This window comes from Magnolia sinica, chromosome 2, assembly GCF_029962835.1.
Source record: "Magnolia sinica isolate HGM2019 chromosome 2, MsV1, whole genome shotgun sequence".
Classification (NCBI taxonomy): Eukaryota; Viridiplantae; Streptophyta; class Magnoliopsida; order Magnoliales; family Magnoliaceae; genus Magnolia; species Magnolia sinica.
Genome location: NC_080574.1, coordinates 56,216,617 through 56,243,251, shown reverse-complemented (window position 1 = coordinate 56,243,251; position 26,635 = coordinate 56,216,617). Strand labels below are relative to the sequence as shown.

At 36.1% G+C, this 26,635-nt stretch overlaps 1 long non-coding RNA gene across 1 annotated transcript; it reads right to left on the bottom strand.

Moving 5' to 3' along the window:
* LOC131237131 (uncharacterized) lies at positions 1-25,391 on the bottom strand. Its single transcript, XR_009167057.1, has 3 exons — positions 25,099-25,391; positions 24,499-24,621; positions 1-11 (listed from the first exon to the last, which is right to left on the bottom strand). It is a non-coding gene; the product is annotated as an uncharacterized LOC131237131 (long non-coding RNA).
* Positions 25,392-26,635: the final 1,244 nt, after the last annotated feature.

Genomic DNA, 26,635 nt, shown 5'->3' with positions numbered 1-26,635 from the left:
CTTGGGTCATCCTACATGCATGGTTTACATTCTTAGCATTAGTCTCTCTATTAGATTTGTAAGAGTTTCTTGCATACAACGGATGATAGAAGAAAATGATAACGAAACGATCAGATCAATCGGGTTCAAGGCTTGACTTGAATAGTCAATTTCTCAAGACAGATTTGCTGCCCTTTTTCTGGAATTTTCAGCAAGTGCAAACAAAGGAAATCTGCAATTTGTCTTCAGGATACAATGAACTCTCAATCCGATTTTCAACACGAAAATGTGCACATTTAAGTGTTGAATAGATCTCTAGTTTTAACACTGATGTGCCTTAAGACGTTCAGAAAAAAATCAGCAAGAGATCAGATCGAGAGTAATTGCACAGAAGATGTTATAATCTTAAGGATTAAGAATATCTACTTCTGGATTATAGTATCCAGGATTTATATCAATTGAAAGGTTATGGATTTCTTCCTGAAGAGATGCTAAAGAGCCTCTTCAAGAAATCCATACCCATTCACAACAAATAATTGCCTTTTCATGAAAGGACATGACTCTTTGTCCTATGACAGTTATTTTTGTACCCATTTAGACAGGAGCAGTTATCCAACAGGAAAAACTAAATCCATATAAGCGACACGTGACATAGGTGCCACATGTACAATCATGTCACAATTACTCTCAATCATAAAAAAGGTAATAAAACATAAGGGTATACCCTGGTTCAATACTAGTTGAACCATGACACAAAAAAGTTTGAACCGTGTGCCAAAAAGACTAAGGCTCTTATTGCTCCTTGTGACGATGCGCGTGCGCGAACGGTGACGGTGCTTCGCACCGTCCTCGAGGAGATTTGAACCCTGGTTGATAAGCAAAAACCCCTTCTCTTACCGACTGGCTATATACACTATTTATGGAAAGTTTAAATAATTAATATATTTATTTACTTTCTAAAAATAACTTTTATTTTTAAAATTTATTTTTATTCTAAAAAACACAACAATCCCCCACAATTTCAAAAATAAAATCAGATTTTGGAACAAAATGGCATATCAGTATAAATGGTGCATAAGTAAAGGTATCTTTTGGATTTGAACCTTTACTTTAGTTTATACATATCAAAGTTATGCTAGGTACTTAGTGACCCATTAGTCTTGAACTAAGGACCTTATATAACTCACTGGACACATAACACATATTTATTCATATATAACTGGAGATCTAAAAGTTCACACATTTCTGGCCCTGTGCGTATCCTTATTTCATGAGTATTTTAGAGACGATCCCAATCTCTTCAAAAGCGGCCTCACTTTTCTACTCATATAGGTAGATCTATCAAAAATTATTCTACTTCATCTCAGCAAAGTCTGCTTATAGATCTATTAAGAGTTAGTACTTAGCCTCTTATGAAATGTAAAAACCAAATACTAGACTTCTAGGAATGAGACTCAAATTTTCTTTTTCTAGTGTATGTTTCAGTCACATACTTGACTTGTTTGTCCCTTTGAACCTAGCCTATATTTCAAAACATAGGTAGGGTTGCCATCAAGAGTGAAAGTTACATCTTTATGGATCTTAGTCTCATTCCTTTAGTGGTTCTTCTTATTTGATCTCTTGATAAACCTTTTGTCAAGGGATCTGCTAAGTTCAGGATGGATTTAACATATTCCACTGTGATTACTCTATCTCTAAGCAATCCTTTAACAAAGTTATTCCTTAGACCTACATTTCTAGATTTACCATTATAAGTCTTACTCATAGTACGACAAAGAGTAGCCTGACTATCACAAAAGATACATATGACAGGAATAGGTTTTGGCCAATACGGGATTTTCAATAGTAGGTATCTTAGTCATTCACCTTCTTTACAAGCAGCATCAAGTGTAATAAACTCACTTTTCATTATAGAGTGAGATATGCATGTTTATTTCTTAGATGCACATGATATTGTTCTTCCTCCAAGAGTGAATATCCAGCCACTTGTAGATTTAGATTCTATGCTATCTGCATTCCATCTTGCATCGCTGTACCCTTCAAGTATAGAAGGATATGATTTATAATGTAGTCTATAGTCTATAGTTCCTCTTAGATACTTTAAAACTCTCGAAATCACATTCCAATGTACTTGTCCTGGATTATTGGTATACCTGCTTAGCATTCCTACTGTGAATGCTATATCGGGTCAAGTGCAATTTATTGCATATATTAAACTCCTAATAGCACTCACATATTCTTGTTGTGTTTTACATCTACCAGTATTTTTAACCAATTTAATACTTGGATCAAATGGGGTTGAAACCGGTTTACTATCATAATGATTAAACTTCTTTAACACTTTCTCTAGGTAATAAGATTGTGTTAAGGCTATTCCATCATTAAGATTATAAATCTTAATACCTAATATTACATCGGCTTTACCCATATCCTTCATGTCAAAGTTAGTACTTAGAAACTTTTTAGTTTCTTTCACACAGTCCTCATTTGGTCCAAATATTAACATATCATCTACGTATAGGCAGATAATGATTTGACCTTTAATATATATGCACTTATCTGCTCGATTTACTCTAAAACCATTAGATTGTACTACTTGATCAAACTTCTCATACTATTGCTTAGGAGCTTGCTTGAGCCCATAAAGAGATTTGACCAGTTTACACACTTTCTTCTCTTGCCTGGGTTGAACAAACCCTTCAGGTTGTTCCATATAGACTTCCTCATTTAGATCACCATTTAAGAATGCCGTTTTGACATCCATTTGATAGATTACCAGGTGGTGAATTGCTGCAAGAGCAATTAAAGTCCTAATGGTAGATATTCGAGCAACAGGAGCATATGTATCGAAAAAATCGATACCTTCCTTTTGTTTAAATTCTTTGGCTACCAATAGAGCTTTAAACCTATTTACGGTTTCATTAGGATTGAACTTTCTTTTAAAAATCTACTTACATCCTATAGGCTTTGAACCTGGTGGAAGATCGACTAAACACCGTGTGTTATTGGAGACTATGGAATCCATTTCATCGTCGATGGCTTCCCTTCAAAACTGTACATCAGGAGATGAGAGAGCTTCACTAAGTGTTGATGGATCACTTTCAATACTTAGTGATAGAGTAATCTCCTTTCTTATTTTATTTCTATCCTCTTTTATAAAGAACATATAGAATTCTGGACCAAAAGGTGTTTCTTTTCTTGCCCTTTTCGATCTCCTTGGTTCATTTCCTTTTGGATGAGTGTTAGATTTATCATGAAAGTTGTTAGTCTCTTCGTTCATTGGTTCTATTATATTTTCATCAACATGCCTTTTTGTATGATTATTCATATAATTTTTGTATACTGTATTTTCAAAAAATATAGCATCCCTAGACTCTATAATCATGTTTTTGTTAGCAAAAGAAGTTTGTTCTAGAACCAAGAATTTATATACGAGACTATGAATCCCATAACCCATAAAAGCACACCTAATTCCTCTAGGACCTAACTTTACTCTCTTAGAATCAATAATTCTAATTCTGCTATACTTCCCTACACTTTGAAGTAATGAAGATATGGTTTTTTCTTTTTCCATAATTCATATGGGGAGATATTCAATTTTTTGTGTGGGATAACATCTAGAATACGGTTTGCTGTTAACAATGCTTCCCCCCACAATTTAGTGGTAATCCAAAATTTAATATCATATAATTGATCATCTCAACTAATGTCCTATTTTTAAATTTCGCTAGGCCATTTTGCTGAGGTATGTAAGATGCCGTAAATTCATGGATTATACGATTTGATTCACAAAAGTCATTGAATTCGTTAGAAGAGTATTCACCCTCTCTATCACTTCAAGGGCTTTAATCTTTACATTTAACTGATTTTCTACTTCAGCCCTATAAAGCTTAAACTTTTTAAAGGCTTCATCTTTAGATTTTATCAAGTATACATATGAAAATCTAGTGAAGTCATCGATAAATGTGATAAAATATATTTTTTCTCAACGAGTTAAGATATTATTTAAATCACAGATATCGGAATGAATTAACTCCAAGGGTTGTGATTTTCTCAAGCTAGTCCCAAATGATTTTCTGGTTATTTTAGAATGGGCACACACATCATATTTTCCTTCTTGTTGAATTTCATGATTTGGTATAAGGCCTAGGATCATCATTCTTTTCATTGAATGATAATTAACATGACCTAGTCTAACATGCCATAAAGAAACAGAATCCACTATATAAACAGAAACATCATTATTATTATTAATATTTAGTTTAATCATATCATTACATGAATATCCTTTGCCTACAAACATACCATTCTTGTTGATAACCAACTTATCAGACTCAATCATTATTTTGAATCCTCTCTTATTGAGAAGATCGCCTAACAATAGATTTTTAGACATGTCACGTACATGTAATACATTTGTTAGTGTAAGTCTTTTGCCTAATGTAAACTGCAGCTCTACTGTTCCTTTTTCAACAATGTTCGCATGAATGTTATTACCCATCTTCACTTCTTGTCCAGTTGTTATACCTTCATAGGTCTTGAAGATTTTTCGGTCCTTCGATATATGAATGGTTGCACCAGTATCTAGCCACCATCCACCATCAGATATTACTGTGTTAGCTTGAGTAACCATTGCTACAAGTTGGTCTTCTGCTATGTTAGCCTAAGTTTTCAGTTGTTTCTTCCTGTGTCAACATTCCTTTATGTAGTGTCCAGGCTTATTGTAAAAGTGACACTTGCCCTTTTTCTTTCCATTTTTCTTAAACTTTGTATCTTTCTTTGGGGGAATAGATTTGGAGTTCTGAGATTTTAACTTGTCATCTTCTACTATATTTGCTTTGGAATGATTTTCCGAAGCACTTTCTTTCTTGTCTCGGTTTCTGGACTCTTCTTCTATACGAAGATGTTGTTGAAGCCCTTCAAGAGTGTACTTCCTTTCATCATGTTTTAGTTTCTTTTTATAATCAAACCATGATAAGGGTAATTTTGTAATTACTACACTAACCAGGAATTCTTCAGGAAGATCAATCTCATCAATCTTCAATTCATCAACCAAGTTCTGTAGTTTGGTTACTTAGGAGAGAATTGGCTGATCATTTTTAAACTTGAAGTGGACATAATTGTCGATCAGAAAATTCTGAGTACTAATCTCTTTAGTTTTATATTTTTGATCCAATTTTGTCCACAGATCTTTAGCAGGGGATATTTCATGGTGCGAATTATAGATGGAATTAGAGAGGGCGTTTGGGATATGACCTTTGTATAGAAAATCATCCTCCTTCCTTTTCTTCCATTCTTCCTTCACTTGATCTGAGTCGTCTTCTTTTGGCTAGGGTAGAGAAGATAGATCATCATCTAGAATGTAAGATAACTTGAGAGTAGTGAGAAAAAAAAGTATCTTCTGCCGCCATCTTGAGAAGAATTGACGGTCGAAACGATCCAGTCGTATAAAGTCTTGGTTCATAACTTGAATGAAATGAATTGCCTCTATTGTGAAAAGATAAAAATTCTGTCTTGAATGTTAGATTTATTAAAGTTTTTTGTACACAGCGGAGGATAGAAGAAAACGATAACAAAACGATCAGATCTATCTGGTTCAAGGCTTGACTTGAATAGTCAATTTCTTAAAACAGATTTGCTGCCCTTTTTTTTGAAATTTCCAACAAGTGCAAACGAAGGAAATCTGCAAATTATCTTTAGGATACAATGAACTCTCAATCTGATTTTCAATACACTACAAGAAATGCTACTTTTTGTGACAAAAATTTTCGTCGCTAAAAGTCAGATTTTTGTAGCTAAAACCCTTTAGCGACGGAAATTTTCGTCGCTAAAAGACTGACGTACAAGGACTTTATCGACGAAAAATCCAATTCGTCGCTAAAGCAAGCTTTTTAGCGACGAAAATTTTCGTCATTAAAAAAAACTGTACAAGACTTTTAGCAGTGAAAATTTTGGCTGCTAAAAAAATTCGTTACACTTTTAGCGACGAAAATTTTCATCGCTAAAAAAACTGTACAAGACTTTTAGCAGCAAACATTTTCGCCGCTAAAAAAAGTCGTTACAGTTTTAGCGACGAAAATTTTCGTCGTATAAAAACCTGTACAAGACTTTTAGCAGCGAAAATTTTCGTCGTTAAAAAACTTGTATAAGGCTTTTAGCAGCGAAAATTTTTGCTGTAAAATATTCGTTACACTTTTAGCAAAGAAAATTTTCGTCACTAAAAAACCTATATAAGGCTTTTAACAGCAAAAATTTTCGCTGCTAGAAAAATTTGTTACATTTTTAGCGACGAAAATTTTCGTCGCTAAAAAAACTGTACAAGACTTTTAGCAGCGAAAATTTTCGTTGCTAAAAAATCGTTCCACTTTTAGTGATGAAAAATTTCGTCTCTACAAAAAATGAACAATACTTTTAGCAGCAAAAATTTTTGCTGCTAAAAATTCGTTCCACTTTTAGCGACGAAAAGTTTCGTCGCTAAAAAACCTTTACATGGCTTTTAACAGCGAAAATTTTCGTTGCCAAAAAATTTGTTACACCTTTAGCAACGAAAACTTTCGTCGCTAAAAAACTTTACAGGACTTTTGGTAGAAAATACAAAACTTTTAGCTACAAAAATTTTCATTGCTAGAAGTCAATTTTTTTTAATATACGGCTCAAAATTCCTCACAAAATTCCTGATATACACCTGTTAACAATATATTTCATCATATTCATCCTGATATACACCTATTATATAATATATTTCATCATATTCACATTCACATCCATCTAAATTAACCCAAACCCAAACATAAACTACATTTATCCAAACACAAACAATCTTATCCGCATCACATTTATTCACGCATAAATACATATAAACTTAACATCATAAACAAATATACAAAAAATCACAAAGATGAATGAGGAGGTGATGGGCAGCGGTGGGTAAGAGTGCAGTGATAACCTGAAACATCTTCAACATCTGTCGCTCATGCTGCACCCGCATCTCCTCCATCCTCCTCTCCTATTCCTCCCTTTGCCTCGCCAGCTAATCGCCCATCGTCCTCTCATGCTCCTCCCTCTGCCTCGCCAGCTCCTCCTCCATCCTCTTCTCTTGCTCCTCCCTCTACCTCGCCAGCTCCTCCTATATCCTCCTCTCTTACTCCTCCCTTTACCTCGCCAGCTGATCCATCATCTTCCTCTCCTGCCCCTCCCTCTGTCTGTCCAGCTGATCTTTGATGTCATCGACAACCACCTGTAGCTGCTGAACCTCTCTCTTTGCGGTATCAGCTCAGCGTACGGCATTGTCGCCAACGACGATGGATCGGCTGGAGGCAGCTCTAGCGGGTGCCGTGAGCTTGGCATCATGGCCAAAACCATGCACATATCCAGAACAGGTGCTAAGCACCTAACTCAAGATCTCTGGCTCACTCTACTGAGTACCATCGGGAGTGGGCTGACTACGTAAGGTGTCCATCTCCTCCTGTAATGAAAACATATGAATTTTCATAATAAATGACATTATTATAATTTAATGCAAATAAATTTTACAATGTTAGGATCTTTAACCAAGATCCCGTCGCCTGCAGACAGTGAGTCCCTTTGTAGAAGTCTACTAGTCCGGGCTCCTGGCCAGTGACAGAATCTCGCTGCGTAATTGAAAAGACAATAAAGTTAATATAAATGCATGGAAAGAATATATAAATGTAATAATTTCCAGTACTTTCTTACTATGTCGTGACGAAGTCGTACAAATGACTTTGAACCCGCTACGTGGTTCACTTCTAACTTTTCTCTGTTGTTAGAATTTATTTTGCTCCTCTTCTGAACACATTATTCATAATACATTGTTATTAATTACGAATTTAATTATTACGTTAAGATATCATAAATATGTAAATATTGCCTGAAAAGAATCAGATGAAAACCTATCGCAGAGTATCCGCCAGTCCTCATCGGTCACGTGCAGCGGTGCGGACTGTACGGCCTCCTCGTGGCTCATGCACCGCTTGTACTGCCAGTGTAACTTACTGTGGTAATCCTTGAACCACTCCTTTATCATGTCGTCGACGGCATGAGAGATGTGCGGAACACTCAAATCTAAGTTAAATTTATCCTACAGTTTAGTAAATAATAGATTAAGACAATAAACTTATTAAGAAAATAACTTAATCGTAAATGAACTTTTATAAAATAAATTTTAATTTGCTAAAATTTACCTAAAGGTGCTGACGGATGAGCTGCCGCACATCATCTATCACGTCTCCCCAACGGGGGTTGGTGGGGGGATCAGAGATCGGCATAAGACACCGACCTCCGACGTAAACAATATGACATTGTTCCCAATAGGTCTAATGCAGTCCTATGGGAATTCCACCGTCACCCTACCCTCACGCATAACTCACTCTAAAAGCAACCCACGCGTGGGTCCACGTCCTCGTCGACTGGTCGACGACGCTGTTGCAAAAGAAATATGTAAGTCTAAACATAAACAGAAATTATTAAAAGAAATATACGTCTAGACTTACATGCAGTGCTCGGTGTATGCACGACTGAAGGATCAGACGCTTGCGATGCAACATGTGGCGGCGATGCTGGCTCCATCGCATCACGGGTAGAAAGGGTAGATCTAGTGCGCGAACAATGTACTCTCCCACCTGGTGCCATCACTGAATATGTGCGAGCTACGAACTTATAAATTTAAATAATGTCAATACAAGTAGAATATACTAAAACATTATACAAGTAGTGTTGACGGTACAATGCATTTGTGCTTATGCTTAGAGAGATGATTAAAATATGATTAGACCATTACACTATAATGCAAGTAGAATATAATAAAACTGTAAACTTTAATTTATAACCATTGAAAATTTCATTATACATTGTCATTCTATATTAAATACACATATTTCATTGTAATACGAAACAACTTTGAGGTAAATTATCCGAAGTACTCCCTGCGTGAGCTATCGTATGCTTTAGAAGCATATGTCATTTCGTGTGAAGCACTCGACATATTTACAGCCAACATGCCAGTCATAATAGGAGAAATCTAGTCTCTTGGGACTCCATTCAGATGTGCAAGTGACAGAGTCGCATCTTCCATATCTTGTTTCCCGCGATTATATATCTCCATTAGCCCCAAAATTTCTTTGAGATGACATAATCTCTGCTCTGAGTCATCGTCAATATATTCTACTCTACACTCATCGACCAGACCGGGTATCTCTATGGCCCTATAAGAAGAAGATAGGACCAAAACATCCATCTGTAATAGCTGATGAAGTATGTTGTGTGATTCTGCTATACTCCGGTTTAAGGAGGACATGATCAAAAATTGACTCAACTGCAAATGTGGATTATGAACAAGTCAATAAAAAGAATTAATCATGACTTGTAATTTTCATGTATACATGGAATACATAAATTATTTGAATTGAAAAATAACATGTAAATTATGTGTACGTTTAATAATCGTTGTCTGTATCACTATCGCTTAGGGCTATTTTTTCACCATCACTATTGTTGATCAGTATTTCATCCTCATTGTCTGTAATGTCGTTATCAATGAAACCGCTATCATCTGTAACAATATCACGTATTATTGAAACATCAACATGATCAGGTGGTACATCATCTCTATCTAATTACACCACATCAATATCAACACTTGAATCAGTCCCTATATCCCTAGATAGCATGTCTTCTTGATATGCTTCTTCAACCCTAAACGTGTCATTTCCCCCGTCCTCGCTATCTTCAACTTCTGGTATGGGAACGTTAAATACGTTTTTAGGCTTTATTTTCTGCACCACGTGCCAAGAGCCACCTAACTTGGTGTCAGCGAGGTAAAATACTTGTTCGGCTTGGCTGGCAAGGATAAATGGGTCGTCCTTAAACTACATCCGAGATAAATTTATGCTCGTAAAGTAGTTGTCGGTCTTTATTCCCAACTTCTTATTTCCAATGTCTCACCAATCACATCTAAATAAGTACACCCGCTTTCTCATACAATAACTCAGCTCAATAATATCTGTCAAAATGTCATAAAAGTCAATTTCATCCTCCTCATTTATTCTCTTCACAACCACCCCATTATTTTGTGTGGTGCTATACTTCTCACGTTCTTCAGTGTGGAACCGAATCTCATTTACAATACAACCTGTATATCTAGATACACGTCTATCAGGGTCACATACCAGTGAGTATAATGCATCAGACGCATACGCAGAGTTGCTTGTGCGCAACGTCTTCATATATTATCATGTACAGAATATAATTGTTTAAGAATTTTTATAAGTTGAAATAATGTGCAATACAATGAAAATGCTAAGTGTGGTGAGATACAATGTGAAATCTTACAGTTTGGCGAACCATTCTAGAAACTGATCCTGATGTATTCGATTATAATTTGTGGGGAATTTGGTCTTCATCTCGTCTATGTGTTCGTTACACATAAAGGGCATGTCATTAGCAAGAAACATTAAGATCATCGTATGTAGAGAAAATAATAATCGAGGAAAGACTTACTCCAAGTACGACTCTATTTCTTCACAATTATGCAACATACACCACCGCGCCTTTACTAGATCCCCAAGGTCCATATCCTGAAACGTCGGGGATCCTAAAGGACGAACGTTATGTGTAAATACAGATATGAGTCCTTGTTCATGCTCCTGCCCTTCATTGGCATTCCGATCTTCTCTGTTGAATCTAGTCTTTATGCCACGAAGATACATGGAGCAAAATGTAAGGCACTCATTATCAATGTACGCTTCAGCTATCGACCCCTCCGGTTGTGCCTTATTCGTCACAAATCGGTTCAGTGTGTGAAAGTATCTGTACGCAAAACTACTATGTTATACATATGAAAATATGAATATATATAGTTTATGGAATGAATAAAATTTTTAACATATTGGTACCACCTTTTGATCGGATACATCCAACGATATTGTACTGGGCTTGCAAGCTTCGCCTCGTGCGGTTAGTAAATCGCTAGGTGTACCATGACATCGAAAAATGCAGGTGAAAATATTCTTTCAAGTTTGCAAAGGATTACGGCAATGTCCCTCTCTAGTCGTTTAATAACATCTACATTTAACGATTTCGAACACAAATCCTTAAAGAATATCCCTAACTCAATCAGTGCTGCACTGATATCCTTGCTCAAGAATCCACGAATCGCAACCGGTAGTAGGCGTTGCAGAAAGACGTGACAATCATGACTTTTCATTCCTGTTACCTTACAGTCCATAACTTTTATGTGCCAAGATATGTTTGACGCATACCCATCGAAAAACTTCACCGATCTCAACCATTCACATAAACGCTTTCTCTCTAGTTTTGTCAACGTGTAGCAGGCTACTGGTATAGTACACGAATTTTCATGTGGTTACAAGTGCAACTCTTTCCTTAAATCCATTTCTTATGGATCCAATCGAGCCTTGAAACTATATTTTGTTTTCTTCTCTATATCATCAATGTTCTGAAGACATTGTCACATATATTTTTCTCAATATGCATGACATCCAAGTTGTGTCGCAATTTCAGATCACTCCAATAGGGTAACTCAAAAAAGATGCTCTTCTTCCTCCAGTTATAGTCCAATACTGTACGTCTCCTTTTCTTCAAGTGCGATGCCCTACCAAATCTAACTTCTCCAATGTTAATCAGTTGCTACATCACATCTTCTCCAGATAGCTCTTTCGGAGGTGGCCTATGATCTTGTTTGCCATCAAAGATCATCGTCTTCCTATGCTAACTATGATCGCTCGGAAGAAAGAGACGATAGCCTATATAACATGTTTTCCTACCATGCTTCAATGACAATGAACAAGTCTCAATACCACATGTAGGACAAACCAACTTGCCCTTCGTGCTCCACCTAGACAAATTTCCATACGTAGGAAAGTCATTTATTGTCCACAAGACCGCTGCATGCAATCGAAATATCTATCCTACAAATGTATCATACGTTTGTACACCTTGACTCCACAACTCATTTAACTCGTCTACTAACGGTCGCAAATACACATCAATATCATTCCCAGGTGACCTGGGTCTAGGAATAAGCAATGACATCATGAAAAATGACTCTTTCATACACAACCAAGGAGGTAAATTGTAGGGCATAAGTACCACTGGCCACATACTATACGAGCTACTCATATTACTAAATGGATTAAAACCATCACTTGCAAGGCCTAGTCGAACATTGCGAGAATCCTCTGCAAACCAGTCATGTTGCTTGTCAAAATTTTACCAGGCTTCAGAGTCCATAGGGTGCCTCAGTGTACTATCATCATGAACGCATTTCTCCTTATGCCATCTCATATCTTCAGCTGTCTTACGAGACATAAACAATCTTTGCAATTTGGGTTTCAATGGGAAGTACCTTAACACCTTTCGTGGGATTTTCTTACCCCTGGCTCTGTCATTCTTCCACCTAGACTTTCCACATTCTTGACACTCTTCAACCTTATCATACTTTTTTCGATATAATAAACAATCATTTATACATGCATGTATGAATTCATAACCAAGGCTCAAGTCTCGCATCAAGGATTTTGCCTCGTAATGAGACTTTGGTAATGTCTCACTGTCCGGTAATACTTCTTTCAACAACTCAAACAACTTGTCGAATGATTTGTTACTCTAACGATTTATTGTATTTAAATAAAGTAACTTTGTAAGAAAATTTAACTTGGAGAAGTTCTTATAACCCGGATAAAGTGGACATTGCGCATCCCTCAACAACCTACTAAACTTTTCTGATTCGACATCACCTATTGGAGAAATATCTTGGCTACTGCTTGTTGCTACAAAATCAGTATCTGCAGCTGTTCCCCTGAACACATCCCCTATGATATCTTGCATTTCGTCAACGTCTTCATCCTCATCATTCGGCACAATTGGGTCAGCAAGGACTTTAGTGGGCTTAACTCTATGGGTTATATCTTCACCATGATAGATCCACCAAGTGTAACCCTGGTCAATCCCAACTATGAACAAATCATCTTCTACTTTGTCTAAAGTCTTATATATCATGTTCTTGCATTTTCGACATGGACACCTAATCCTATTCCTTGAATCTGCCCGATTTCGCGCAAATTTCATGAACTCTTAAACCCCTTGTTTATACTCTGGGCCAAACCTGTTCTTAGCTCGCATTCAACTCTTATGCATGTCTACAATGAAAAGACTAAAGTCAGTTTATGGAAATAGCTTTAAGATTAGGCTAGGTTATAGGTTTAGGTTATATGTTTAGGTTTAGGGAATAGAGAATAGGTATAAGTTTAGGTTTAAGCTTAGGGAATTGGAGTTGAGATTAGGATTAGGTGTAGGTTTAGGTTTAGGTATTTGAGTTTAGGTTATAGATTATAGGTTATAGGTTATAGGTTATAGGTTATAGGTTTAGGTTAAGGTTATAAGTTTAGGTTTAGGTTTAGGTTATAGGTTAAGGTTTAGGTTTAGGTTATAAGTTTAGGTTTTGGGATTTGAGAATAGATTTATGTTAAGGTTAGAAGTTTAGGTTAAGGTTATAAGTACATGTTATAGGTTAAGGTTATAGTTTAGGTTAAGGTTAGAAGTATAGGCTATAGGTTAAGGTTATAGTTTAGGTTAAGGTTATAAGTATAGGTTATATGTTAAGGTTAAGGTTTAGGTTTCGGCTATAGGTATAGGTTTTGGGATTTGAGAATAGGTTTAGGTTAAGGTTATAAGTATAGGTTAAGGTTATAGGTTATAGGTTTGGGTTAAGGTTTAGGTTATAGGTTATAAATATAGTCATAATTTAGGTTAAGGTTATAAGTATAGGTTATAGATTAAGGTTATAGTTTAGGTTAAGATTATAAGTATAGATTATAAGTTAAGGTTATGGTTTAGGTTTCGGCCATAGGTATAGGTTTTAGGATTTGAGAATAGGTTTAGGTTAAGGTTATAAGTATAGGTTAAGGTTATAGGTTATAGGTTTAGATTAAGGTTAGGTTATAGGTTATAGGTTTGGGTTAAGGTTAGGTTATAGGTTATAAGTATAGGTTATAGTTTAAGTTAAGGTCTAGGTTTAGGCTATGGGTATAGGTTTTGGGATTTGATAATTGGTTTAGGTTAAGGTTATAAGTTTAGGTTAAGGTTATGGGTTATAGGGTTAGGTTAGGGTTTAGGTTATAGATTTAGGTTTAGGTTATAAGTGTAGGTCATAGGTTTAGGGAAAGGTTAGGTTTAGGTTATAGGTTTTGCGATTTGAGAATAGTTTTCGGTTATAAGTATAGGTTTAGGTTATAGGTTTCAGTTATAGGTTATAGGTTATAGGTTTAGGTTAAGGTTTAGGTTTAGGTTATGGGTTTTGGGATTTGAGAGTAGGTTTAGGTGATAAGTATACGTTTATGTTGGGTTATAGGTTAAGGTTTAGGGATTTGAGAATATATTTAAGCTTTAGGTTTAGGTTATAGGTTTTGGGATTTGAGAATAGGTTTAGGTTATAAGTTTAGGTTTAGGTTTAGGTTATAAGTTTAGGTTAAGGTCTAGGTTTAGGTTAAGGTTATAAGTATATGTTATAGTTTAAGGTTTAGGTTTATGAAATCGGATTCGGGTTCGGGGTCGGGTTTAGGTTCTAGGTTTAGGTTTAGGTTTTAGGTTATAGGTTTAGGTCTAGGTTTATGTTATAAGTTTAGGTTTTGGGATTTGATAATAGATTTATGTTAAGGTTATAAGTTTATGTTAAGGTTATAAGTATAGGTTAAGGTTATAGGTTATAGGTTATAGGTTTAGGTTAAGGTTAGGTTATAGGTTATAGGTTTAGGTTATAGGTTATAAGTATAGGTTATAGGTTAAGGTTAAGGTTTAGGTTTAGGCTATAAGTATAGGTTTACATTATAGGTTTCGGTTTTAAGTTACAGGTTTAGGTAAAGGTTTAGGTTTAGGTTATGGGTTTTGGGATTTGAGAATAAGTTTAGATGATAAGTATAGGTTTAGGTTAGGTTATAGGTTAAGGTTTAGGGATTTGAGAATCCATTTTGGTTTTAGGTTTAGGTTATAGGTTTTGGGATTTGAGAATAAGTTTAGGTTAAGGTTATAAGTATAGGTTAAGGTTATAGGTTATAGGTTATAGGTTTAGGTTAAGGTTAGGTTATAGGTTATGTTTAGGTTATAGGTTATAAGTATAGGTTATAGGTTAATGTTAAGGTCTAGGTTTAGGCTATAAGTATAGGTTTAGGTTATAGGTTTCGGTTATAGGTTATAGGTTATAGGTTTAGGGATTTTAGAATAGGTTTAGGTTAAGGTTATAAGTATAGGTTAAGGTTTAGGTTAAGGTTATAGGTTTTGCTTTAGGTTTTAGGTTTAGGTTAGGGTTATAGGTTTAGGTTTAGGTTATAGGTTATACGTTTGGGTTTAGGTTAAGGTTATAGGTTTTGGTTTAGGTTTAGGTCTAGGTTTTAGGTTTAGGTTAAGGTTATAGGTTTAAGTTATAGGTTTTGGTCTAGGCTTAAGTTATAGGTTTTGGTTTAAGTTAAGGTTATAGGTTTTGGTTTAGGTGTAGGTTTAGGTTTAGGTTAAGGTTATAGGTTTAAGTTCTAGGTTTAGGTTAGGTTTAGGTTTAAGTTATAGGTTATAGGTTATAGGTGTAGGTTTACGTCTAGGGATTTAAGAATGCATTTAGGTTTTAGGTTTTGATTTAGGTTTTAGTTTATAGGTTTAGGTTATAGGTTTAGGTATAGGTTAAGGTTAAGGTTAGGTTATAGGTTATAAGTTTAGGTTACAGGTTATAGATTATAGGTTAAGGTTTAGGTTATAGGTTTTGGTTTAGGTTAAGGCTATAGGTTTTGCTTTAGGTTTAGGTTTAGGTTTTAGGTTTAGGTTAGGGTTATAGGTTTAGGTTTAGGTTATACGTTATAGCTTTAAGGAATTGAGAATAAGTCAAGGTTTAGGTTTAGAAAATCGGGTTTGGGTTCAGGATCAGGTTTAGGTTTATGTTTTCAAGTTTATGTTTAAGTTTAGGCTAGGGAGTTGAGATTAGGATTAGGTGTAAGTTTAAGTTTAGGGATTTGAGAATACATTTAGGTTTTAGGTTTAGGTTTATGTTTTAGGTTATAGGTTAAGGTTATAGGTTTAGGTTTAGGTTTAGGTTAAGGTTAGGTTATAGGTTATAAGTTTCAGTTATAGGTTATAAGTTATAGGTTAAGGTTTAGGTTATAGGTTTTGGTTTAGCTTTAAGTTTAGGTTTAGGTAATAGGTTATATGTTATAGGTTATAGGTTTAGGGAATGTGAATAGGTTAAGGTTTAGGTTTAGGAAATCGGGTTTGGGTTCGGGATCGTGTTTAGGTTTATGATATAAGTTTAGGTTTTGGAATTTGAGAATAGATTTAGGTTAAGGTTATAAGTTTAGGTTAAGGTTATAGTTTAGGTTAAGGTTATAAGTATAGGCTATAGGTTAAGGTTAAGGTTTAGGTTTCGGCTATAGGTATAGGTTTTGGGATTTGAGAATAGGTTTAGGTTAGGGTTATAAGTATAGGTTAAGGTTATAGGTTCAGGTTAAGGTTAGGTTATAGGTTATAGGTTTAGGTTAAGGATTAGGTTTGGGTTTACAAGTTTAGGATTAGGTTTAGGTTAGGGAGTTGAGATTAGGATTAGGTGTAGGTTTAGGTTTTAGGATTTGAGAATACATTTAGGTTTTAGGTTTATGTTTATGTTTAGGTTATAGGTTATAGGTTATAGCTTTAGGGAATTGAGAATAGGTTAAGGTTTAGGTTTAGGAAATTGAGTTCAGGTTCAAGATCGGGTTTAGGTTTGGGTTTTCAAGTATAGGTGTAGGTTTAGGTTAGGGAGTTGGGATTAGAATTAGGTGTAGGTTTAGGTTTAGGGATTTGAGAATACATTAAGGTTTAGGTTTAGGTTTAGGGATTTGAGAATACATTAAGGTTTAGGTTCTAGGTTATAGGTGTAGGTTAAGGTATAGGTTTAGGTTTCAGTTTAGGTTATAAGCTATAGGTTTAGGGAATTAAGAATAGGTTAAGGTTTAGGAAATCGAGTTCGGGTTCAGGATCAGGTTTAGTTTACGGAGTTAAGATTAGGATTAGGTGTAGGTTTAGGTTTTGGGATTTGAGAATACATTAGGTTTTAGGTCTAGGTTTAGGTTATAGGTTATAGGTTATAGGTTTAGGTTTAGGTTTAGGTTTAGGTTTAGGTTAAGGTATATGTTTAGGTTTCGATTTAGGTTAAAAGCTATAGGTTATAGGTTTTGGTTTAGTTTAGTTAGGTTAGGTATAGGTTAAGTTATAGGTTAAGGTTTAGGAATTCAGGTTAAGTTTGGGTTTGGAATCGGGTTTAGGTTTAGGCTTTCATAGTTTAGGTTTAGGTTTAGGTTTAGGTTAAGGTTATAGTTTAGGATTAGGTTTAGGTTTAGGTTTAGGTTATAAGTTGAGTAAGGTTACAGGTTAAGGTTTAGGTTTAGGTTTAGGGATTTGAGAATACATTTAGGTAGGTTATAGGTTTTAGGTTATAGGTTCTAGGTTATAGGTTTAGGTTTAGGTTTAGGTTTAGGTTAAGGTATTAGGTTTAGGTTTCAAGTTTAGGTTATAGGTTAGGTTTAGGGAATTGAGAATAAGTTAAGGTTAAGGTTTAGGTTAATATTGTATTTTAGGTTCTAGATTTAGGTTTAGGTTTGATGTTTATTAGTTTAGGTTTAAGGTTTAGGTTAGGAGTTGAGGTTATTTAGGTTTAGGTGTAAGGTTTAGGTTTTGGAAATTGAGTGGTTCAAGATCAGGTTTAGGTTTAGGTTTTCAAGGTTTAGGTTTAGGTTTAGGTTTAGGGAGTTGATTAGGATTAGGTGTAGGTTTAGGTTTAGGGATTTGAGAATACATTAGGTTTAGGTTTAGGTTTAGGGATATTGAGAATAGGTTAAGGTTTAGGTTTAGGTTAAGGTTAGGTTAAGGTTATAAGCTATAGGTTTAGGGAATTAAGAATAGGATAAGGTTTAGGAAATCGAGTTCGGGTTCAGGATCAGGTTTAGTTTAGGGAGTTAAGATTAGGATTAGGTGTAGGTTTAGGTTTTGGGATTTGAGAATACATTAGGTTTTAGGTCTAGGTTTAGGTTATAGGTTATAGGTTATAGGTTTAGGTTTAGGTTTAGGTTAAGGTATATGTTTAGGTTTCGATTTAGGTTAAAAGCTATAGGTTTAGGGAATTGAGTACAGGTTAAGGTTAAGGTTTAGGAAATCGGGTTTGGGTTTGGAATCGGGTTTAGGTTTAGGCTTTCAAGTTTAGGTTTAGGTTTAGGTTAGGGAGTTGAGATTAGGATTAGGTGTAGGTTTAGGTTTAGGGATTTGAGAATACATTAAGGTTTAGGTTTAGGTTTAGGGATTTGAGAATACATTAAGGTTTAGGTTTAGGTTTAGGTTTAGATTAAGGTATAGGTTTAGGTTTCGGTTTAGGTTATAAGCTATAGGTTTAGGGAATTGAGAATAAGTTAAGGTTAAGGTTTAGGAAATCGGGTTCGGGTTCGGAATTAGGTTTAGGTTTGGGTTTTCAAGTTTAGGTTTAAGTTTAGGTTAGGGAGTTGAGATTATGATTAGGTGTAGGTTTAGGTTTTGGGATTTGAGAATATATTTAGGTTTTAGGTTTAGGTTTAGGTTCTAGGTTTAGGTTATATGTTTAAATTATAGGTTTAGGTTAGGTTTAGGTTTAGGTTATAGGGTTATAGGTTATAGGTTGTATCTTTAGGGAATTGAGAATAGGTTAAGGTTTAGGTTTAGGAAATCGGGTTTGGGTTCGGGATCAGGTTTAGGTTTGGGTTTTCAAGTTTAGGTTTAGGTTTAGGTTAGGGAGTTGAGATTAGGATTAGGTGTAGGTTTAGGTTTAGGGATTTGAGAATACATTAGGTTTTAGGTTTTGGTTATAGGTTATAGGTTATAGGTTTAGGTTTAGGTTTAAGTTAAGGTACAGGTTTTGTTTTCGGTTTAGGTTATAAGCTATAGCTTTAGGGAATTGAGAATAGGTTAAGGTTAAGGTTTAGGAAATCGGGTTCGGGTTCGGGATCGGGTTTAGGTTTGGGTTTTCAAGTTTAGGTTTAGGTTTAGGTTAGGGAGTTGAGATTAGGATTAGGTGTAGGTTTATGTTTAGGGATTTAAGAATACATTAAGGTTTAGGTTTAGGTTTAGGGATTTGAGAATACATTAAGGTTTAGGTTTAGGTTTAGGGGTTTGAGAATAGGTTTAGGTTATAGGTTTAGATTTAGGTTAAGGTTATATGTTAAGGTTAAGGTTATAGGTTTAGGTTTAGGTTAAGTTTATAGGTTTAGGTTTAGGTTAGGTTATAGGTTTTTGGTTAAGGTTTAGGTTATAGTTATAGGTTTTAGGATTTGAGAATAGGTTTAGGTTATAAGTATAGGTTTAGGTTAGGTTATAGGTTAAGGTTTGGGGAATTGAGTTCAGGTTATAGGGTATAGGTTTAGGTTATGGTTTAGGTTATAGGTTTTGGGATTTGAGAATAGGTTTAGGTTATAAGTTTATGTTTAGGTTAGGTTGTAGGTTAAAGTTTAGGGAATTGAGTTTAGGTTATAGGCTTAGGTTATAGTTTATAGGTTTAGGTTATAGGTTTAGGTTGTAGTTATAGGTTTTAGGATTTGAGAATAGGTTTAGGTTATTGGTTAAGGGTGTGGTCCCTACAAATACAGATATAAACACCGCCTGCTCCAATTGCTAGGCCCTTCCACTGTTGTTCATAGAAAATGGACAGCTTTATCATAGTCATAACAATGGTTCCCATCTTTCAGGGATCCCCGCTTAACATCCGGATAGCTCCGACTCACATTCGGGTCTACTCCATTAATTTCAAGCAAATACAGATATAAACACAACCTGTTCCTATTGGCCAGGCCCCTCCAATGTTGTCCATAAGAAATGGACAGCTTCATCATAGTCATAACAACAGTTCCCGTCTTCTACGGACCCCCGTTCAACATCTGGATAGCTCCAACGCACATCCGGGTCTACTCCATTAATTTCAAGCAAATACAGATATAAACACGGCCTGCTCTAATTGGCTAGGCCCCTCCAATGTTGTCCATAGGAAATGGAAGCTTCATCATGGTCATAACAACAGTTCCTGTCTTCTAGGGACCCTCGCTCAACATCCGGATAGCTCCGACGCACATCCGAGTCTGCTCCATCAATTTCGAGATGATACAATTAAATCCTAAATTAGTTACTCATCCAAGATTGGATAGATTGTAATACTTTCATATTCCCACTTAAACGTCCATGCCGAAAATCCGGTAGCATCTCCCCATGCCTCTCCGGATAAGTTGATCTTACGTTATATTCCGATGCTAAAAATCTAAAGCAATGTAAAGATATTTGGCATTGGATACGGAACGAAAAAAACAGATCCAGAGAGAAACGAGGAGATGGACCACGGATCAAGCATGAACATCTAAATAGATTATATGAAAGCATACTATCCATCTAACCTTGAACTGTCCAAAATGGGACAATTTGAGTGCTTTCTATGCCACCAAAAACACACCATATCTATGTATGGCCCCATAGAATCCTCAAACGAGTAACTAATTATCTAACTTACAAATATCTAAATAGATTATATGAAAGCATACTATCCATCTAACCTTGAACTGTCCAAAATGGGACAATTTGAGTGATTTCTATGCCACCAAAAACACACCATATCTATGTATGGCCCCATAGAATCCTCAAACAAGTAACTAATTATCTAACTTACAAATCTATAAATTACAAGTCACAACTATAAACTAACTAATCACAATAATAAGTCAAGACAAAAAAATGTAATTTACAAGCCAATTAAGGTTTGCAACGATAGAAATACACATTTTATCTTTATACTGAGAACAGAAATACAATGTTAAGTAAACAAACATTTCTAGCAAACTAATATGTGAAAGAAAAGCTCTAGAAGACGAGAAAGTCCTCATGTATAATGATGCTACTGTCAGCTACTTAAAACAAGAGATTTAATTCATATGCGAATGATAAATGTAAAATGAAGAGAAGGATGCCCATTGCCGAGATAAAGAGAGGTTCATATAAAAATGAAGAGAATACATGTTCTAGTGGGCTGATCTTTGCATCATTACCACACATCCAAGTGGATTGATTTAAGCATCATAAACATTTGAGCAAGTAGAGTAGACTGATTTAAGCATTGTAAACACATGTCCAAGTGGACTAATTTAAGCATCATAAATGCATGTCCAAGTGGAACTGATTTAAACATCATTAACACATGTTCTAGTGGGCTGATCTTAGCATCATTGCCACACATCCAAGTGAACTTTTTTAGGCCCACTAGGCTGTCCTGTGTGTCTTGCCACCTCTTGCCTTGGATCATGCAAGGAGGAGAAGAAAAAAAGGAGGGAAAAAGCTTTTTCCTAGGTCAAAATTGTGATTTACTCCAATCACCTAGATCCACTTTCCCTAGAATGTGCAGAAAGCAGAGAATGGTTTGAAAGAGGAAAGCGAGTCCACCCAGAAATGCAAACCACACCTTTTGGTGCAAAAAAAATAAGAAAAAAGAAAAGGTCCTGTTTGGAACGAGGGAAATGAGAATATGAATTTCAGTTGGGACCCCACTAAGTGCACGGTTGATTTTTCGGATATCCCATAATTTAAAGGGGACCCATCAAATGCATGGTGTTGATGTTTGACACACATCATGGTGGGGCCAACACAGCTCAACCTCATGGGGAGTTCCCATGAGCTCCTCAAACTGGGTTGAACCAGACCCACTGATCAAACTGCTTGAGAACATCCCAAATTCCCTTGATTTTGGTCCCAAAAAAAAAAAAACCAGAAACAAGTACCCATCATCCTAAATTCCCATCAATTAATATAACATGATCACATAAACTTCAAAAACTGCCAAATGCAAAAGTACCCACATGAGATTCTCTTACATGTAACATAAATGATGTGTACAACACTCCATTAATTATGCCGAGTCCAAATGACACTAAAATCAATCAACTAGCATCAAATAACTTGAAAGTGCCTCAAATTTCATTAGTTTCAGTCCAAGAACCCCCAAAAGCAACTACTAATCATCAAAAACTCCCATTGATTCACATCAAGTAATCCCACAAATTTTAAGAATTGATAAATGCAAAAGCACCCACATGAGATTCCTTCATTTAAATCACAAAAAAATATAATAAATCTGCATAACACTTCATTTTTCAACCAATATGCATCAAACTGCTTAAGAACATCCAAATTTCATTGGTTTTTCATCCCAAAACAATTGAAAACAGCCCACACATCATCCTAAAGTCACATTGATTTTCACCGAATCAAAGAAAGTTCAAAAGAAGAGATACCCATATGAGATTTCCTTCTTGACAATAGAAAAATTATTATAGTAGAATCCAAATGGATTCACATCAAATGATTACACAGACTTGAAGAACTGATAAATGCAAAAGCACTCAAATGAGATTCTGTTACATATAATAGAAAAAACCCACATAATACTCCTTTTTTAAACTAATCCAAATTTGATGAACATCGAAATCGAAAAATATGCATAAAATTGCTTCAAAACATCCCAAATTTCACTGATTTTCCAAAAAGAAAAAAAAAAGAAAAGAAAACAACTACACATCTACTAAAATCAAATTGATTTTCACCAAAAAAAAAAATCAAAGAAACTTCAAAAACAGATATACACATGTGAGATTCCCTTCTGTAAACAGAAAACTAATTGCAATAGAATCCAAACAGATTCACATGGGTGTAAAAAATTTATATAAATAAATCTAGCCAAATCGTACTAAATCCTCATTGATTTTCACCAAATAATAAATAAATTTAAAAAAGAGGTATGCCCATATGAGAGTATAAGAGAAAAATAATCTGCAATAGAATTCAAACCGATTCAAATCTAAATTACCACAAATAACCACACAGACTTCAAGAACTAACAAATGCAAAAGCACGCCACATGAGATTCCCTAAAATATAACATAAAAAAATTCAAATAACACTCCATTTTTACAACAAATCCAAATCCCAAGAACATCAGAATCGCTATTTTCACCCAAAAAAAATCATAGAAACTTCAAAAGGAGATATACCCACATGAGATTTCCTTCTGTACAGCAGAAAAGTAACCAGGAATAGAATCTAAACGATGCAAAAGAAATATTCAAAAAGCATATACCTCATGAACAAAGAAAATTCAGGATTTTTTCTCTTCTTTTTCAATTTGGAAAGACGAGATCTTCAATCATAGTTGAAAGCGGTCATTGCCAATCTGGCATAAACCCCTAAATGAAATACCTAAATTGTCATCTTAGACCACACCCAAATCCCTAAATCGGTATTGAGATGAGAGAGATTGAGAGAGAGAGAGAGAGAGAGAGAGAGAGAGAGAGAGAGAGAGAGAGAGAGATACCTCATGGTCGTCAATGAGCTAGCCTTCAACAGAGCTTCAGAGAGAGAGAGAAGGTGTGAGTGGGTAGGGCGTTCGGCAACGGTAGGGTGGAGAGATCAGAGAGAGAGGAAGAGAGAGACAGAGAGAGAGGAGGGAGAGGGTGTGTGTGTGTGTGTGTGTGTGTGTGTGAGAGAGAGAGAGAGAGAGAGAGAGAGAGAGGGTGTGAGAGAGGCAGAGGCAGAGACAGAGAGGAGAGGGTGCGCGCGCGCGAGAGAGGGAGAGAGAGAGAGAGAGTTTTAGGTTTGGGTTTTAGGATGATGGACGCGCGCGGGAGGATTAGAAGGGATTTGGGTTTGGGAAGATGGGCGCGCGCGCTGAGTTTTGTGGGGCCCACCGTGATGTATGTTACTGATCCACTCCATCCATTCATTTTAACGGATCATTTTAAGGGTTAATACAAAAAAGGAGTTATAGCCCCATCAGTTGTGTGAGCCCAAGATTTGGGGCAGGCGACGGGAGAGTTGTGTGGGCCCCACCATAATACGTGTCAAACATCTACCCCATCAGTCAGATGCACCATTCCATGGTGGGTCCAGAGATTAAAAATCAAGTGAATCTGTGACTTGTGTGGGCCACACCACATACAAAAGTTGAGAGGGGTTACCCTCCATTAAAACATTCATAATTATTTTTTGGGCCCACCGAGATGTGGTCCACAAATCCAGCCCATCCATTATGTGTGTACCACTTGGATGAGGGGTCATACCAAGTTTCAGATGCATCCAAATATCAGGTGAGGCCCACCAAGTGCTTTTATATGTTTTAGGCATGTCTTCACATGATTTTAGATGGTATGGCCCGCCAGAGTTCCTTATACGACTGATTTTTGGGATATCCCATAATTTAAAGGGGACTCATCAAATGCATGGTGTTGATGTTTGACACACGTCATGGTGGGGCCCACACGGCTTGACCTCATGGGTGTACTAACAAGCTAACAAAGAAAGAAAAAAAATACTTATCCAAGCCTTGAATTAGATCCTCTGGGAGTTTTTAGCTTCCGAAGTTGAAAGGATGTTAACATAACAACAGCAACAACAACTGTGAGAATAGCCTCTTGAGATTACTTGGATCCATGGATGATAAGTGCAAGATCTTTGGTCATCTTCCCTGATTCCACAGTTCCAATGCAAGCTGCTTCCAGTTTCTCAGTGAAATCCAGCAATCTAGCATTGCCATCTAACTTTGCCCTGCAAAGTTAGACACATTTTGTTAAGTTTAGATACTTTGTAAATGCACTACCAGCACTAATGTTTCCAATGCAAACAGGATATGAGAGTTGAGACATTAGACCGGGAACAGTAGGACCCGTTACAGCCTTTATATGAAGTTAGGAGATTGGCATTTTGAAAAAGACAGCCTGTTATAATGGGGCAGGCAAACTGGGTATATGATACCATATTGACCAAAACACATCACTGATAAAGCCTTTTTATTTGAATCGACCAACATGTTTTATACTGTATTGATTCTGGCATCTGCCAACATGTAATCTGATACTGAAATTATAGTAATGAGATAAAATGTAGAAAAACATGAAAAGGGCAGTAATCTGTTTGTGTTTTGTCAGCTTCGCAGGATCTGAAGTAAATTGTTAATTTTTGAAAAGGCCAAGACAAACCGCATCATTGCTTAATAGGAAAAGATTGCAGATTAAGATACTATACCTGTGTGCAAGGCCCCGTGACCATGCAAAGATTGAAGCAATGCTATTTGTACTGGTTTCACCACCCTTCTGATGAACCTGGTAATGACGTGTAACTGTGCCATGTGCTGCTTCAGCTTCAATGGTTTTTCCATCAGGGCACACCTGAAACCAAATTGCTATAGCTCAAGAAAATTCAAGCATAAGTCTTTTCCTATACCTAATGGAACTATCCCTCAAAGCAAACAATTAGATACAAAGATGAAGCATAGGAACATTCAAAACATGACTCTTGCTGCACTTTCAACTGAACCAGTTTTGGTCTGTCCCACCCGAGTTATTTTACATTTATATATGATCAAGGTTATTTTTTGTAGCATACATGAGGGACAGTGGGCCCACATGGCTTGAATTAGTTTCAATGTATGTGATCATTCTCCACTGGGATTGGAGTGTACAGGATGCTCCCACATGGACAAGCATGCATGGGATTCACCTAAGAGGGCAAGTACATTTACACGTGGCATGCATATGATGGTCAGATGTTGATTCATCATGGGGGCTAATAAATAGATGTTCATGCATCATAAGGTCCATAAATGAACTATAAGTCCAAAAACAACAACTATCAAAACATGTGAAGAATGCCGTACGTAAAAAAACCACAAATCGGAATTTAGCGATCTGGGACACCATTTTAATATATGCGGCTGTCATGTTATTCTATTTTCGGTGTGCAAAGCATTTATGGTTGTCCCAGATGAATGAACGCTTTGGATCATCGGATCATCATTCATATATGCTAAAGTGCATAACATAGAAAGCTTGAGAGCGGGTACAAGAATAATATGGTAGATCCATTACTCCAGAGTAATCTTGGTAGGGCCGCGTATCAATCGGACCCATCCATTTACTGGGCCCCTCTCTGGATGATATATATTTATTAGATGATCTCATCCGTCTGGTCAATAGCCATCAAATAATGCTACAAAAGAAAAATGATTAGTTAGGTGGGCCCTACAGAGTCAACAACACCTAGTAGGTAGGTGGTGCTTTTGGGAGAGAAGGCTTTAACGAGGAGCGGATTAAGGGCGGCCTGGCCTCACTTAGGACGATATCCATGCCGTCCATCTTTTTCCATATCACAAAATGAAGTGGATCTAAATCTTAGGTAGACCATAGCATAGGAAATGGTGGTGATTGACCGTTAAAAACTTTTTGTGGGCTACAACAGTTTTGGATCAAAGTGATATTTGTTTTTTTTTTTTGTCCTCAATCCAGGTTTTCTGATCTTATCAACAGGTCGGATGGCAAATAAACATTAGGAAAACATTAAGCTAGGCCTTGAGAAGTTTTTTATGATGGTGCGTTCAATCACCACTTTTTCATATAAATGGTCCACCTGAGATTTGGATCTGATTCAATTTTATTTTTGTTAAGATAGTAGTAGAGTAGAACCAAAAAGAGAGTTCGCAAAGGGAGAAACCCTGCATGAGGAGCACCACCACGGACCACTGTGGATTTGTCTCTGGCTTTAGCAAGAATTGACTCCGACACTT